The sequence below is a fragment of the Rhipicephalus microplus genome, chromosome 1 (assembly GCF_043290135.1).
Source record: "Rhipicephalus microplus isolate Deutch F79 chromosome 1, USDA_Rmic, whole genome shotgun sequence".
NCBI classification, from domain to species: domain Eukaryota; kingdom Metazoa; phylum Arthropoda; class Arachnida; order Ixodida; family Ixodidae; genus Rhipicephalus; species Rhipicephalus microplus.
The window spans coordinates 4,112,308-4,124,525 of NC_134700.1; positions in this window are offsets into that span (position 1 = coordinate 4,112,308).

Here is a 12,218-nt window from a genome sequence, read left to right on the forward strand (position 1 = left end):
TAACGATAGAAGTGCGAAGGTTATGCTCGGTTGAGTTATGTTAGTTTGAGCTAGGTAGCGTCGTGAAACCACCAAAAACGACGTCATCTAACGAGATACTGTTGTTTTATTGCGAGTACGAAACTGCGATAGGTGAAATGTTGTGAAAGCACACAAAACGGCATGAACAAGCCAAATACTGCGTGTTGTACCGTTACAAGTGCGAAACTGCTATGTTGTGATATTCTCGTTAAAGCGCATGCAAGCACCGTGAAACCTTAAAGAATGATGTCATTTAGCGAGAGACAGCGTTCTGTACTGTATTAAGTTGGTGAAAAACTGTGAGGTCATGCAAATATCGTAATTGTGAATGAAACAGTGTAATAGAGCGTTTTTCAATACAAGTGCGAATGTTAGGTTAGGTTAAGATATGAACTGTCGTAAAACCGCATTAAACAATGTCACTTAGTGAGATGCAGTGTTTTTCATTATTACAAGTCGGGAACTGCGATATGTAATGTGAAAGCGCATGAAACCGTCGTTAGGTTAGGTTAGGTTAGGTTAGGTTAGGTTAGGTTAGGTTTGGTTAGGTTAGGTTAGGTTAGGTTAGGTTAGGTTAGATTAGGTTATGTTGGGTTGAGTTGGGTTAGGTTAGGTTAGGTTAGGTTAGGTTGGGTTAGGTTAGGTTAGGTTAGGTTACGTTAGGTTAGGCTAGGTAAGGTTAGGTTAGGTTAGGCTAGGTTGGGTTGGGTGTTGTTGGGTTGGGTTGGGTTGGGTTATGTTGGGTTAGGTTAGGTTAGGTTACGTTAGGTTAGGTTGGGTTAGGTTAGTTTAGGTAAGGTTAGGTTAGGTTAGGCTGGGTTGGGTTGGGTTAGGTTAGGTTAGGTTAGGTTAGGTAAGGTTAGGTTAGGTTAGGTTAGGTTACGTTAGGTTAAGGTATGAACCGTCGTAAAACCGCATTAAACAATGTCACTTAGTAAGATGCAGTGTTTTTCACCTTTACAAGTTGGGAACTGCGATATCTAATGTGAAAGCGCTTGAAACCGTCGTAATGTTGTAGAAAGCAATGTAAAGTAGCGAGTAAAACGTTTTCTAACGATAGAAGTGCGAAGGTTATGTTAGGTTGAGTTATGTTAGTTTAAGCTAGGTAGCGTCGTGAAACCACCAAAAACGACGTCATCTAACGAGATAGTGTTGTTTTATTGCGAGTACGAAACTGCGTAAGGTGAAATGTTGTGAAAGCACACAAAACGGCATGAACAAGCCAAATACTGCGTGTTGTACCTTTACAAGTGCGAAACTGCTATGATGTGATATTCTCGTTAAAGCGCATGCAAGCATCGTGAAACCTTAAAGAATGATGTCATTATCGAGAGACAGCGTTTTGTACTGTAATAAGTTGGTGAAAACTGTGAGGTCATGCAAATATTGTAATTGTTAACGAAACAGTGTAATAGAGCGTTTTGAGATACAAGCGCAAATGTTAGGTTAGGTTAAGATATGAACCGTCGTAAAACCGCATGAAACAATGTCACTAAGTGAGATGCAGTGTTTTTCACCATTACAAGTCGGGAACTGCGATATCTATTGTGAAAGTGCATGAAACTGTCGTAATGTTATAGAGAGCATTGTAAAGTAGCGAGTAAAACGTTTTCTAAAGATAGAAGTGCGAAGGCTATATTAGGTTGAGTTATGTTAGTTGAAGCTAGGTAGCGTCGTGAGACCACCAAAAAGGACGTCATCTAACGAGATAGTGTTGTTTTATTGCATGTACGAAACCGCAATAGGTGAAATGTGAAAGCACACAAAACGGCATGAACAAGCTAGATACTGTGTGTTGTACCGTTACAAGTGCGAAACTGCTATAATGTGATATTCTCGTTAAAGCGCATGCAAGCATCGTGAAACCGTAAAGAACGATGTCATTTAGCGTAATACAGCGTTCTGTACTGTAATAAGTTGGTGAAAAACTGTGAGGTCATGCAAATATCGTAAATGTGAACGAAACAGTGTAATAGAGCGTTTTTAGATACAAGTGCGAATGTAGGTTAGGTCAAGATATGAACCGTCATAAAACCGCAATAAACAATGTCACTTAGTGAGATGCAGTGTTTTTCACCATTACAACTCGGGAACTGCGATATCTAATGTGAAAGCGCATGAAACCGTCGTAATGTTGTAGAGAGCATTGTAAAGTAGCGAGTAAAACGTTTTCTAACGATAGAAGTGCGAAGGTTATGTTAGGTTGAGTATGTTAGTTTAAGCTAGGTAGCGTCGTGAAACCACCAAAAACGACGTCATCTAACGAGATAGTGTTGTTTTATTGCGAGTACGAAACTGCGATAGGTGAAATGTTGTGAAAGCTCACAAAACGGCATGAACAAGCCAAATACTGCGTGTTGTACCGTTACAAGTGCGAAACTGCTATGTTGTGATATTCTCGTTAAAGCGCATGCAAGCATCGTGAAACCTTAAAGAATGATGTCATTTAGCGAGAGACAGCGTTCTGTACTGTAATAAGTTGGTGAAAAACTGTGAGGTCATGCAAATATCGTAATTGTGAACGAAACAGTGTAATAGAGCGTTTTGAGATACAAGTGCGAATGTTAGGTTAGGTTAAGATATGAACCGTCGTAAAACCACATTAAACACTGTCACTTTGTGAGATGCAGTGTTTTTCACCATTACAAAGTCGGGAACTGCGATATCTAATGTAAAAGCGCATGAAACCGTCGTTAGGTTAGGTTAGGTTAGGTTAGGTTTGGTTAGGTTAGGTTAGGTTAGGTTAGATTAGGTTAGGTTGGGTTGAGTTGGGTTAGGTTAGGTTAGGTTAGGTTAGTTTGGGTTAGGTTAGGTTAGGTTAGGTTAGGTTTCGTTAGGTTAGGTTAGGTTACGTTAGGTTACGTTAGGTTAGGTTACGTTAGGTTAGGTTAGGTAAGGATAATTTTGTTAGGTTAGGTAAGGTTAGGTTAGGTTAGGTTAGGTTGGGTTGGGTGTTGTTGGGTTGGGTTAGGTTGGGTTAGGTTAGGTTAGGTTACGTTAGGTTAGGTTAGGTTAGGTTACGTTAGGTTATGTTAGGTTAGGTTAGGTTACGTTAGGTTAGGTTAGGTCAGGTAAGGTTAGGTTACGTTAGAATAGGTTAGGTTAGGTTACGTTAGGTTAGGTTAGGTTAGGTTTGGTTAGGTTAGATTAGGTTAGGTTAGGTTAGCTTAGGTTGGGTTGGGTTGGGTTAGGTTAGGTTAGGTAAGGTAAGGTTAGGTTAGGTTAGGTTAGGTTACGTTAGGTTAAGGTATGAACCGTCGTAAAACCGCATTAAACAATGTCACTTAGTAAGATGCAGTGTTTTTCACCTTTACAAGTTGGGAACTGCGATATCTAATGTGAAAGCGCTTGAAACCGTCGTATTGTTGTAGAAAGCAATGTAAAGTAGCGAGTAAAACGTTTTCTAACGATAGAAGTGCGAAGGTTATGCTCGGTTGAGTTATGTTAGTTTGAGCTAGGTAGCGTCGTGAAACCACCAAAAACGACGTCATCTAACGAGATACTGTTGTTTTATTGCGAGTACGAAACTGCGATAGGTGAAATGTTGTGAAAGCACACAAAACGGCATGAACAAGCCAAATACTGCGTGTTGTACCGTTACATGTGCGAAACTGCTATGTTGTGATATTCTCGTTAAAGCGCATGCAAGCATCGTGGAACTTTACAGAATGATGTCATTTAGCGAGAGACAGCGTTCAGTACTGTATTAAGTTGGTGAAAAACTGTGAGGTCATGCAAATATCCTAATTGTGAATGAAACAGTGTAATAGAGCGTTTTTCAATACAAGTGCGAATGTTAGGTTAGGTTAAGATATGAACCGTCGTAAAACCGCATTAAACAATGTCACTTAGTGAGATGCAGTGTTTTTCATTATTACAAGTCGGGAACTGCGATATCTAATGTGAAAGCGCATGAAACCGTCGTTAGGTTAGGTTAGGTTAGGTTAGGTTAGGTTAGGTTTGGTTAGGTTAGGTTAGGTTAGGTTAGGTTAGATTAGGTTATGTTGGGTTGAGTTGGGTTAGGTTAGGTTAGGTTAGGTTGGGTTAGGTTAGGTTAGGTTAGGTTACGTTAGGTTAGGTTAGGTTAGGTAAGGTTAGGTTAGGTTAGGCTAGGTTGGGTTGGGTGTTGTTGGGTTGGGTTGGGTTGGGTTATGTTGGGTTAGGTTGGGTTAGGTTAGTTTAGGTTAGGTTAGGTTAGGCTGGGTTGGGTTGGGTTAGGTTAGGTTAGGTTAGGTAAGGTTAGGTTAGGTTAGGTTAGGTTACGTTAGGTTAAGGTATGAACCGTCGTAAAACCGCATTAAACAATGTCACTTAGTGAGATGCAGTGTTTTTCACCTTTACAAGTTGGGAACTGCGATATCTAATGTGAAAGCGCTTGAAACCGTCGTTAGGTTAGGTTAGGTTAGGTTAGGTTTGGTTAGGTTAGGTTAGGTTAGGTTAGATTAGGTTAGGTTGGGTTGAGTTGGGTTAGGTTAGGTTAGGTTAGGTTAGTTTGGGTTAGGTTAGGTTAGGTTAGGTTAGGTTTCGTTAGGTTAGGTTAGGTTACGTTAGGTTACGTTAGGTTAGGTTACGTTAGGTTAGGTTAGGTAAGGATAATTTTGTTAGGTTAGGTAAGGTTAGGTTAGGTTAGGTTAGGTTGGGTTGGGTGTTGTTGGGTTGGGTTAGGTTGGGTTAGGTTAGGTTAGGTTACGTTAGGTTAGGTTAGGTTAGGTTACGTTAGGTTATGTTAGGTTAGGTTAGGTTACGTTAGGTTAGGTTAGGTCAGGTAAGGTTAGGTTACGTTAGAATAGGTTAGGTTAGGTTACGTTAGGTTAGGTTAGGTTAGGTTAGGTTTGGTTAGGTTAGATTAGGTTAGGTTAGGTTAGCTTAGGTTGGGTTGGGTTGGGTTAGGTTAGGTTAGGTAAGGTAAGGTTAGGTTAGGTTAGGTTACGTTAGGTTAAGGTATGAACCGTCGTAAAACCGCATTAAACAATGTCACTTAGTAAGATGCAGTGTTTTTCACCTTTACAAGTTGGGAACTGCGATATCTAATGTGAAAGCGCTTGAAACCGTCGTAATGTTGTAGAAAGCAATGTAAAGTAGCGAGTAAAACGTTTTCTAACGATAGAAGTGCGAAGGTTATGCTCGGTTGAGTTATGTTAGTTTGAGCTAGGTAGCGTCGTGAAACCACCAAAAACGACGTCATCTAACGAGATACTGTTGTTTTATTGCGAGTACGAAACTGCGATAGGTGAAATGTTGTGAAAGCACACAAAACGGCATGAACAAGCCAAATACTGCGTGTTGTACCGTTACAAGTGCGAAACTGCTATGTTGTGATATTCTCGTTAAAGCGCATGCAAGCACCGTGAAACCTTAAAGAATGATGTCATTTAGCGAGAGACAGCGTTCTGTACTGTATTAAGTTGGTGAAAAACTGTGAGGTCATGCAAATATCGTAATTGTGAATGAAACAGTGTAATAGAGCGTTTTTCAATACAAGTGCGAATGTTAGGTTAGGTTAAGATATGAACTGTCGTAAAACCGCATTAAACAATGTCACTTAGTGAGATGCAGTGTTTTTCATTATTACAAGTCGGGAACTGCGATATGTAATGTGAAAGCGCATGAAACCGTCGTTAGGTTAGGTTAGGTTAGGTTAGGTTAGGTTAGGTTAGGTTTGGTTAGGTTAGGTTAGGTTAGGTTAGGTTAGGTTAGATTAGGTTATGTTGGGTTGAGTTGGGTTAGGTTAGGTTAGGTTAGGTTAGGTTGGGTTAGGTTAGGTTAGGTTAGGTTACGTTAGGTTAGGCTAGGTAAGGTTAGGTTAGGTTAGGCTAGGTTGGGTTGGGTGTTGTTGGGTTGGGTTGGGTTGGGTTATGTTGGGTTAGGTTAGGTTAGGTTACGTTAGGTTAGGTTGGGTTAGGTTAGTTTAGGTAAGGTTAGGTTAGGTTAGGCTGGGTTGGGTTGGGTTAGGTTAGGTTAGGTTAGGTTAGGTAAGGTTAGGTTAGGTTAGGTTAGGTTACGTTAGGTTAAGGTATGAACCGTCGTAAAACCGCATTAAACAATGTCACTTAGTAAGATGCAGTGTTTTTCACCTTTACAAGTTGGGAACTGCGATATCTAATGTGAAAGCGCTTGAAACCGTCGTAATGTTGTAGAAAGCAATGTAAAGTAGCGAGTAAAACGTTTTCTAACGATAGAAGTGCGAAGGTTATGTTAGGTTGAGTTATGTTAGTTTAAGCTAGGTAGCGTCGTGAAACCACCAAAAACGACGTCATCTAACGAGATAGTGTTGTTTTATTGCGAGTACGAAACTGCGTAAGGTGAAATGTTGTGAAAGCACACAAAACGGCATGAACAAGCCAAATACTGCGTGTTGTACCTTTACAAGTGCGAAACTGCTATGATGTGATATTCTCGTTAAAGCGCATGCAAGCATCGTGAAACCTTAAAGAATGATGTCATTATCGAGAGACAGCGTTTTGTACTGTAATAAGTTGGTGAAAACTGTGAGGTCATGCAAATATTGTAATTGTTAACGAAACAGTGTAATAGAGCGTTTTGAGATACAAGCGCAAATGTTAGGTTAGGTTAAGATATGAACCGTCGTAAAACCGCATGAAACAATGTCACTAAGTGAGATGCAGTGTTTTTCACCATTACAAGTCGGGAACTGCGATATCTATTGTGAAAGTGCATGAAACTGTCGTAATGTTATAGAGAGCATTGTAAAGTAGCGAGTAAAACGTTTTCTAAAGATAGAAGTGCGAAGGCTATATTAGGTTGAGTTATGTTAGTTGAAGCTAGGTAGCGTCGTGAGACCACCAAAAAGGACGTCATCTAACGAGATAGTGTTGTTTTATTGCATGTACGAAACCGCAATAGGTGAAATGTGAAAGCACACAAAACGGCATGAACAAGCTAGATACTGTGTGTTGTACCGTTACAAGTGCGAAACTGCTATAATGTGATATTCTCGTTAAAGCGCATGCAAGCATCGTGAAACCGTAAAGAACGATGTCATTTAGCGTAATACAGCGTTCTGTACTGTAATAAGTTGGTGAAAAACTGTGAGGTCATGCAAATATCGTAAATGTGAACGAAACAGTGTAATAGAGCGTTTTTAGATACAAGTGCGAATGTAGGTTAGGTCAAGATATGAACCGTCATAAAACCGCAATAAACAATGTCACTTAGTGAGATGCAGTGTTTTTCACCATTACAAGTGAGGAACTGCGATATCTATTGTGAAAGCGCATGAAACTGTCGTAATGTTGTAGAGAGCATTGTAAAGTAGCGAGTAAAACGTTTTCTAACGATAGAAGTGCGAAGGTTATATTAGGTTGAGTTATGTTAGTTTAAGCTAGGTAGCGTCGTGAAACTACCAAAAACGACGTCATCTAACGAGATAGTGTTGTTTTATTGCGAGTATTAAACTGCGATAGGTGAAATGTTGCGAAAGCACACAAAACGGCATGAACAAGCCAAATACTGCGTGTTCTACCGTTACAAGTGCGAAACTGCTATATTGTGATATTCTCGTTAAAGCGCATGCAAGCATCGTGAAAGCTTAAAGAACAATGTCATTTAGCGAGATACGGCGTTCTGTACTGCAATAAGTTGGTGAAAAACTGTGAGGTTATGCAAATATCGTAATTGTGAACGAAACAGTGTAATAGAGCGTTTTTCAATACAAGTGCGAATGTTAGGTTAGGTTAAGATATGAACCGTCGTAAAACCGCATTAAACAATGTCACTTAGTGAGATGCAGTGTTTTTCATTAATACAAGTCGGGAACTGCGATATCTAATGTGAAAGCGCATGAAACCGTCGTTAGGTTAGGTTAGGTTAGGTTAGGTTAGGTTAGGTTAGGTTTGGTTAGGTTAGGTTAGGTTAGGTTAGGTTAGGTTAGATTAGGTTATGTTGGGTTGAGTTGGGTTAGGTTAGGTTAGGTTAGGTTGGGTTAGGTTAGGTTAGGTTAGGTTACGTTAGGTTAGGTTAGGTAAGGTTAGGTTAGGTTAGGCTAGGTTGGGTTGGGTGTTGTTGGGTTGGGTTGGGTTGGGTTATGTTGGGTTAGGTTAGGTTAGGTTACGTTAGGTTAGGTTGGGTTAGGTTAGTTTAGGTTAGGTTAGGTTAGGTTAGGCTGGGTTGGGTTGGGTTAGGTTAGGTTAGGTTAGGTTAGGTAAGGTTAGGTTAGGTTAGGTTAGGTTACGTTAGGTTAAGGTATGAACCGTCGTAAAATCGCATTAAACAATGTCACTTAGTGAGATGCAGTGTTTTTCACCTTTACAAGTTGGGAACTGCGATATCTAATGTGAAAGCGCTTGAAACCGTCGTAATGTTGTAGAAAGCAATGTAAAGTAGCGAGTAAAACGTTTTCTAACGATAGAAGTGCGAAGGTTATGTTAGGTTGAGTTATGTTAGTTTAAGCTAGGTAGCGTCGTGAAACCACCAAAAACGACGTCATCTAACGAGATAGTGTTGTTTTATTGCGAGTACGAAACTGCGATAGGTGAAATGTTGTGAAAGCACACAAAACGGCATGAACAAGCCAAATACTGCGTGTTGTACCTTTACAAGTGCGAAACTGCTATGTTGTGATATTCTCGTTAAAGCGCATGCAAGCATCGTGAAACCTTAAAGAATGATGTCATTATCGAGAGACAGCTTTTTGTACTGTAATAAGTTGGTGAAAAACTGTGAGGTCATGCAAATATTGTAATTGTTAACGAAACAGTGTAATAGAGCGTTTTGAGATACAAGCGCAAATGTTAGGTTAGGTTAAGATATGAACCGTCGTAAAACCGCATGAAACAATGTCACTAAGTGAGATGCAGTGTTTTTCACCATTACAAGTGAGGAACTGCGATATCTATTGTGAAAGCGCATGAAACTGTCGTAATGTTGTAGAGAGCATTGTAAAGTAGCGAGTAAAACGTTTTCTAACGATAGAAGTGCGTAGGTTATATTAGGTTGAGTTATGTTAGTTTAAGCTAGGTAGCGCCGTGAGACCACCAAAAAGGACGTCATCTAACGTGATAGTGTTGTTTGATTGCATGTACGAAACAGCAATAGGTGAAATGTTGTGAAAGTACACAAAACGGCATGAACAAGCCAGATACTGCGTGTTGTACCGTTACAAGTGCGAAACTGCTATAATGTGACATTCTCGTTAAAGCGCATGCAAGCATCGTGAAACCTTAAAGAACGATGTCATTTAGCGAGATACAGCGTTCTGTACTGCAATAAGTTGGTGAAAAACTGTGAGGTTATGCAAATATCGTAATTGTAGACGAAAGAGTGTAATAGAGCGTTTGTAGATACAAGCGCGAAAGTTAGGTTAAGATATGAACCGTCGTAAAACCGCAATAAAAAATGTCACTAAGTGAGATGCAGTGTTTTTCACCATTACAAGTCGGGAACTGCGATATCTATTGTGAAAGCGCATGAAACTGTCGTAATGTTATAGAGAGCATTGTAAAGTAGCGAGTAAAACGTTTTCTAAAGATAGAAGTGCGAAGGTTATATTAGGTTGAGTTATGTTAGTTGAAGCTAGGTAGCGTCGTGAGACCACCAAAAAGGACGTCATCTAACGAGATAGTGTTGTTTTATTGCATGTACGAAACTGCAATAGGTGAAATGTTGTGAAAGCACACAAAACGGCATGAACAAGCCAAATACTGCGTGTTGTACCGTTACAAGTGCGAAACTGCTATGTTGTGATATTCTCGTTAAAGCGCATGCAAGCACCGTGAAACCTTAAAGAATGATGTCATATAGCGAGAGACAGCGTTCTGTACTGTATTAAGTTGGTGAAAAACTGTGAGGTCATGCAAATATCGTAAATGTGAACGAAACAGTGTAATAGAGCGTTTTTAGATACAAGTGCGAATGTAGGTTAGGTCAAGATATGAACCGTCATAAAACCGCAATAAACAATGTCACTTAGTGAGATGCAGTGTTTTTCACCATTACAAGTGAGGAACTGCGATATCTATTGTGAAAGCGCATGAAACTGTCGTAATGTTGTAGAGAGCATTGTAAAGTAGCGAGTAAAACGTTTTCTAACGATAGAAGTGCGAAGGTTATATTAGGTTGAGTTATGTTAGTTTAAGCTAGGTAGCGTCGTGAAACTACCAAAAACGACGTCATCTAACGAGATAGTGTTGTTTTATTGCGAGTATTAAACTGCGATAGGTGAAATGTTGCGAAAGCACACAAAACGGCATGAACAAGCCAAATACTGCGTGTTCTACCGTTACAAGTGCGAAACTGCTATATTGTGATATTCTCGTTAAAGCGCATGCAAGCATCGTGAAAGCTTAAAGAACAATGTCATTTAGCGAGATACGGCGTTCTGTACTGCAATAAGTTGGTGAAAAACTGTGAGGTTATGCAAATATCGTAATTGTGAACGAAACAGTGTAATAGAGCGTTTTTCAATACAAGTGCGAATGTTAGGTTAGGTTAAGATATGAACCGTCGTAAAACCGCATTAAACAATGTCACTTAGTGAGATGCAGTGTTTTTCATTAATACAAGTCGGGAACTGCGATATCTAATGTGAAAGCGCATGAAACCGTCGTTAGGTTAGGTTAGGTTAGGTTAGGTTAGGTTAGGTTTGGTTAGGTTAGGTTAGGTTAGGTTAGGTTAGATTAGGTTTTGTTGGGTTGAGTTGGGTTAGGTTAGGTTAGGTTAGGTTGGGTTAGGTTAGGTTAGGTTAGGTTACGTTAGGTTAGGTTAGGTAAGGTTAGGTTAGGTTAGGCTAGGTTGGGTTGGGTGTTGTTGGGTTGGGTTGGGTTGGGTTATGTTGGGTTAGGTTAGGTTAGGTTACGTTAGGTTAGGTTGGGTTAGGTTAGTTTAGGTTAGGTTAGGTTAGGTTAGGCTGGGTTGGGTTGGGTTAGGTTAGGTTAGGTTAGGTTAGGTTAGGTAAGGTTAGGTTAGGTTAGGTTAGGTTAGGTTACGTTAGGTTAAGGTATGAACCGTCGTAAAACCGCATTAAACAATGTCACTTAGTGAGATGCAGTGTTTTTCACCTTTACAAGTTGGGAACTGCGATATCTAATGTGAAACGCTTGAAACCGTCGTAATGTTGTAGAAAGCAATGTAAAGTAGCGAGTAAAACGTTTTCTAACGATAGAAGTGCGAAGGTTATGTTAGGTTGAGTTATGTTAGTTTAAGCTAGGTAGCGTCGTGAAACCACCAAAAACGACGTCATCTAACGAGATAGTGTTGTTTTATTGCGAGTACGAAACTGCGATAGGTGAAATGTTGTGAAAGCACACAAAACGGCATGAACAAGCCAAATACTGCGTGTTGTACCTTTACAAGTGCGAAACTGCTATGTTGTGATATTCTCGTTAAAGCGCATGCAAGCATCGTGAAACCTTAAAGAATGATGTCATTATCGAGAGACAGCTTTTTGTACTGTAATAAGTTGGTGAAAAACTGTGAGGTCATGCAAATATTGTAATTGTTAACGAAACAGTGTAATAGAGCGTTTTGAGATACAAGCGCAAATGTTAGGTTAGGTTAAGATATGAACCGTCGTAAAACCGCATGAAACGATGTCACTAAGTGAGATGCAGTGTTTTTCACCATTACAAGTGAGGAACTGCGATATCTATTGTGAAAGCGCATGAAACTGTCGTAATGTTGTAGAGAGCATTGTAAAGTAGCGAGTAAAACGTTTTCTAACGATAGAAGTGCGAAGGTTATATTAGGTTGAGTTATGTTAGTTTAAGCTAGGTAGCGCCGTGAGACCACCAAAAAGGACGTCATCTAACGTGATAGTGTTGTTTGATTGCATGTACGAAACAGCAATAGGTGAAATGTTGTGAAAGTACACAAAACGGCATGAACAAGCCAGATACTGCGTGTTGTACCGTTACAAGTGCGAAACTGCTATAATGTGACATTCTCGTTAAAGCGCATGCAAGCATCGTGAAACCTTAAAGAACGATGTCATTTAGCGAGATACAGCGTTCTGTACTGCAATAAGTTGGTGAAAAACTGTGAGGTTATGCAAATATCGTAATTGTAGACGAAAGAGTGTAATAGAGCGTTTGTAGATACAAGCGCGAAAGTTAGGTTAGGTTAAGATATGAACCGTCGTAAAACCGCAATAAAAAATGTCACTAAGTGAGATGCAGTGTTTTTCACCATTACAAGTCGGGAACTGCGATATCTATTGTGAAAGCGCATGAAACTGTCGTAAT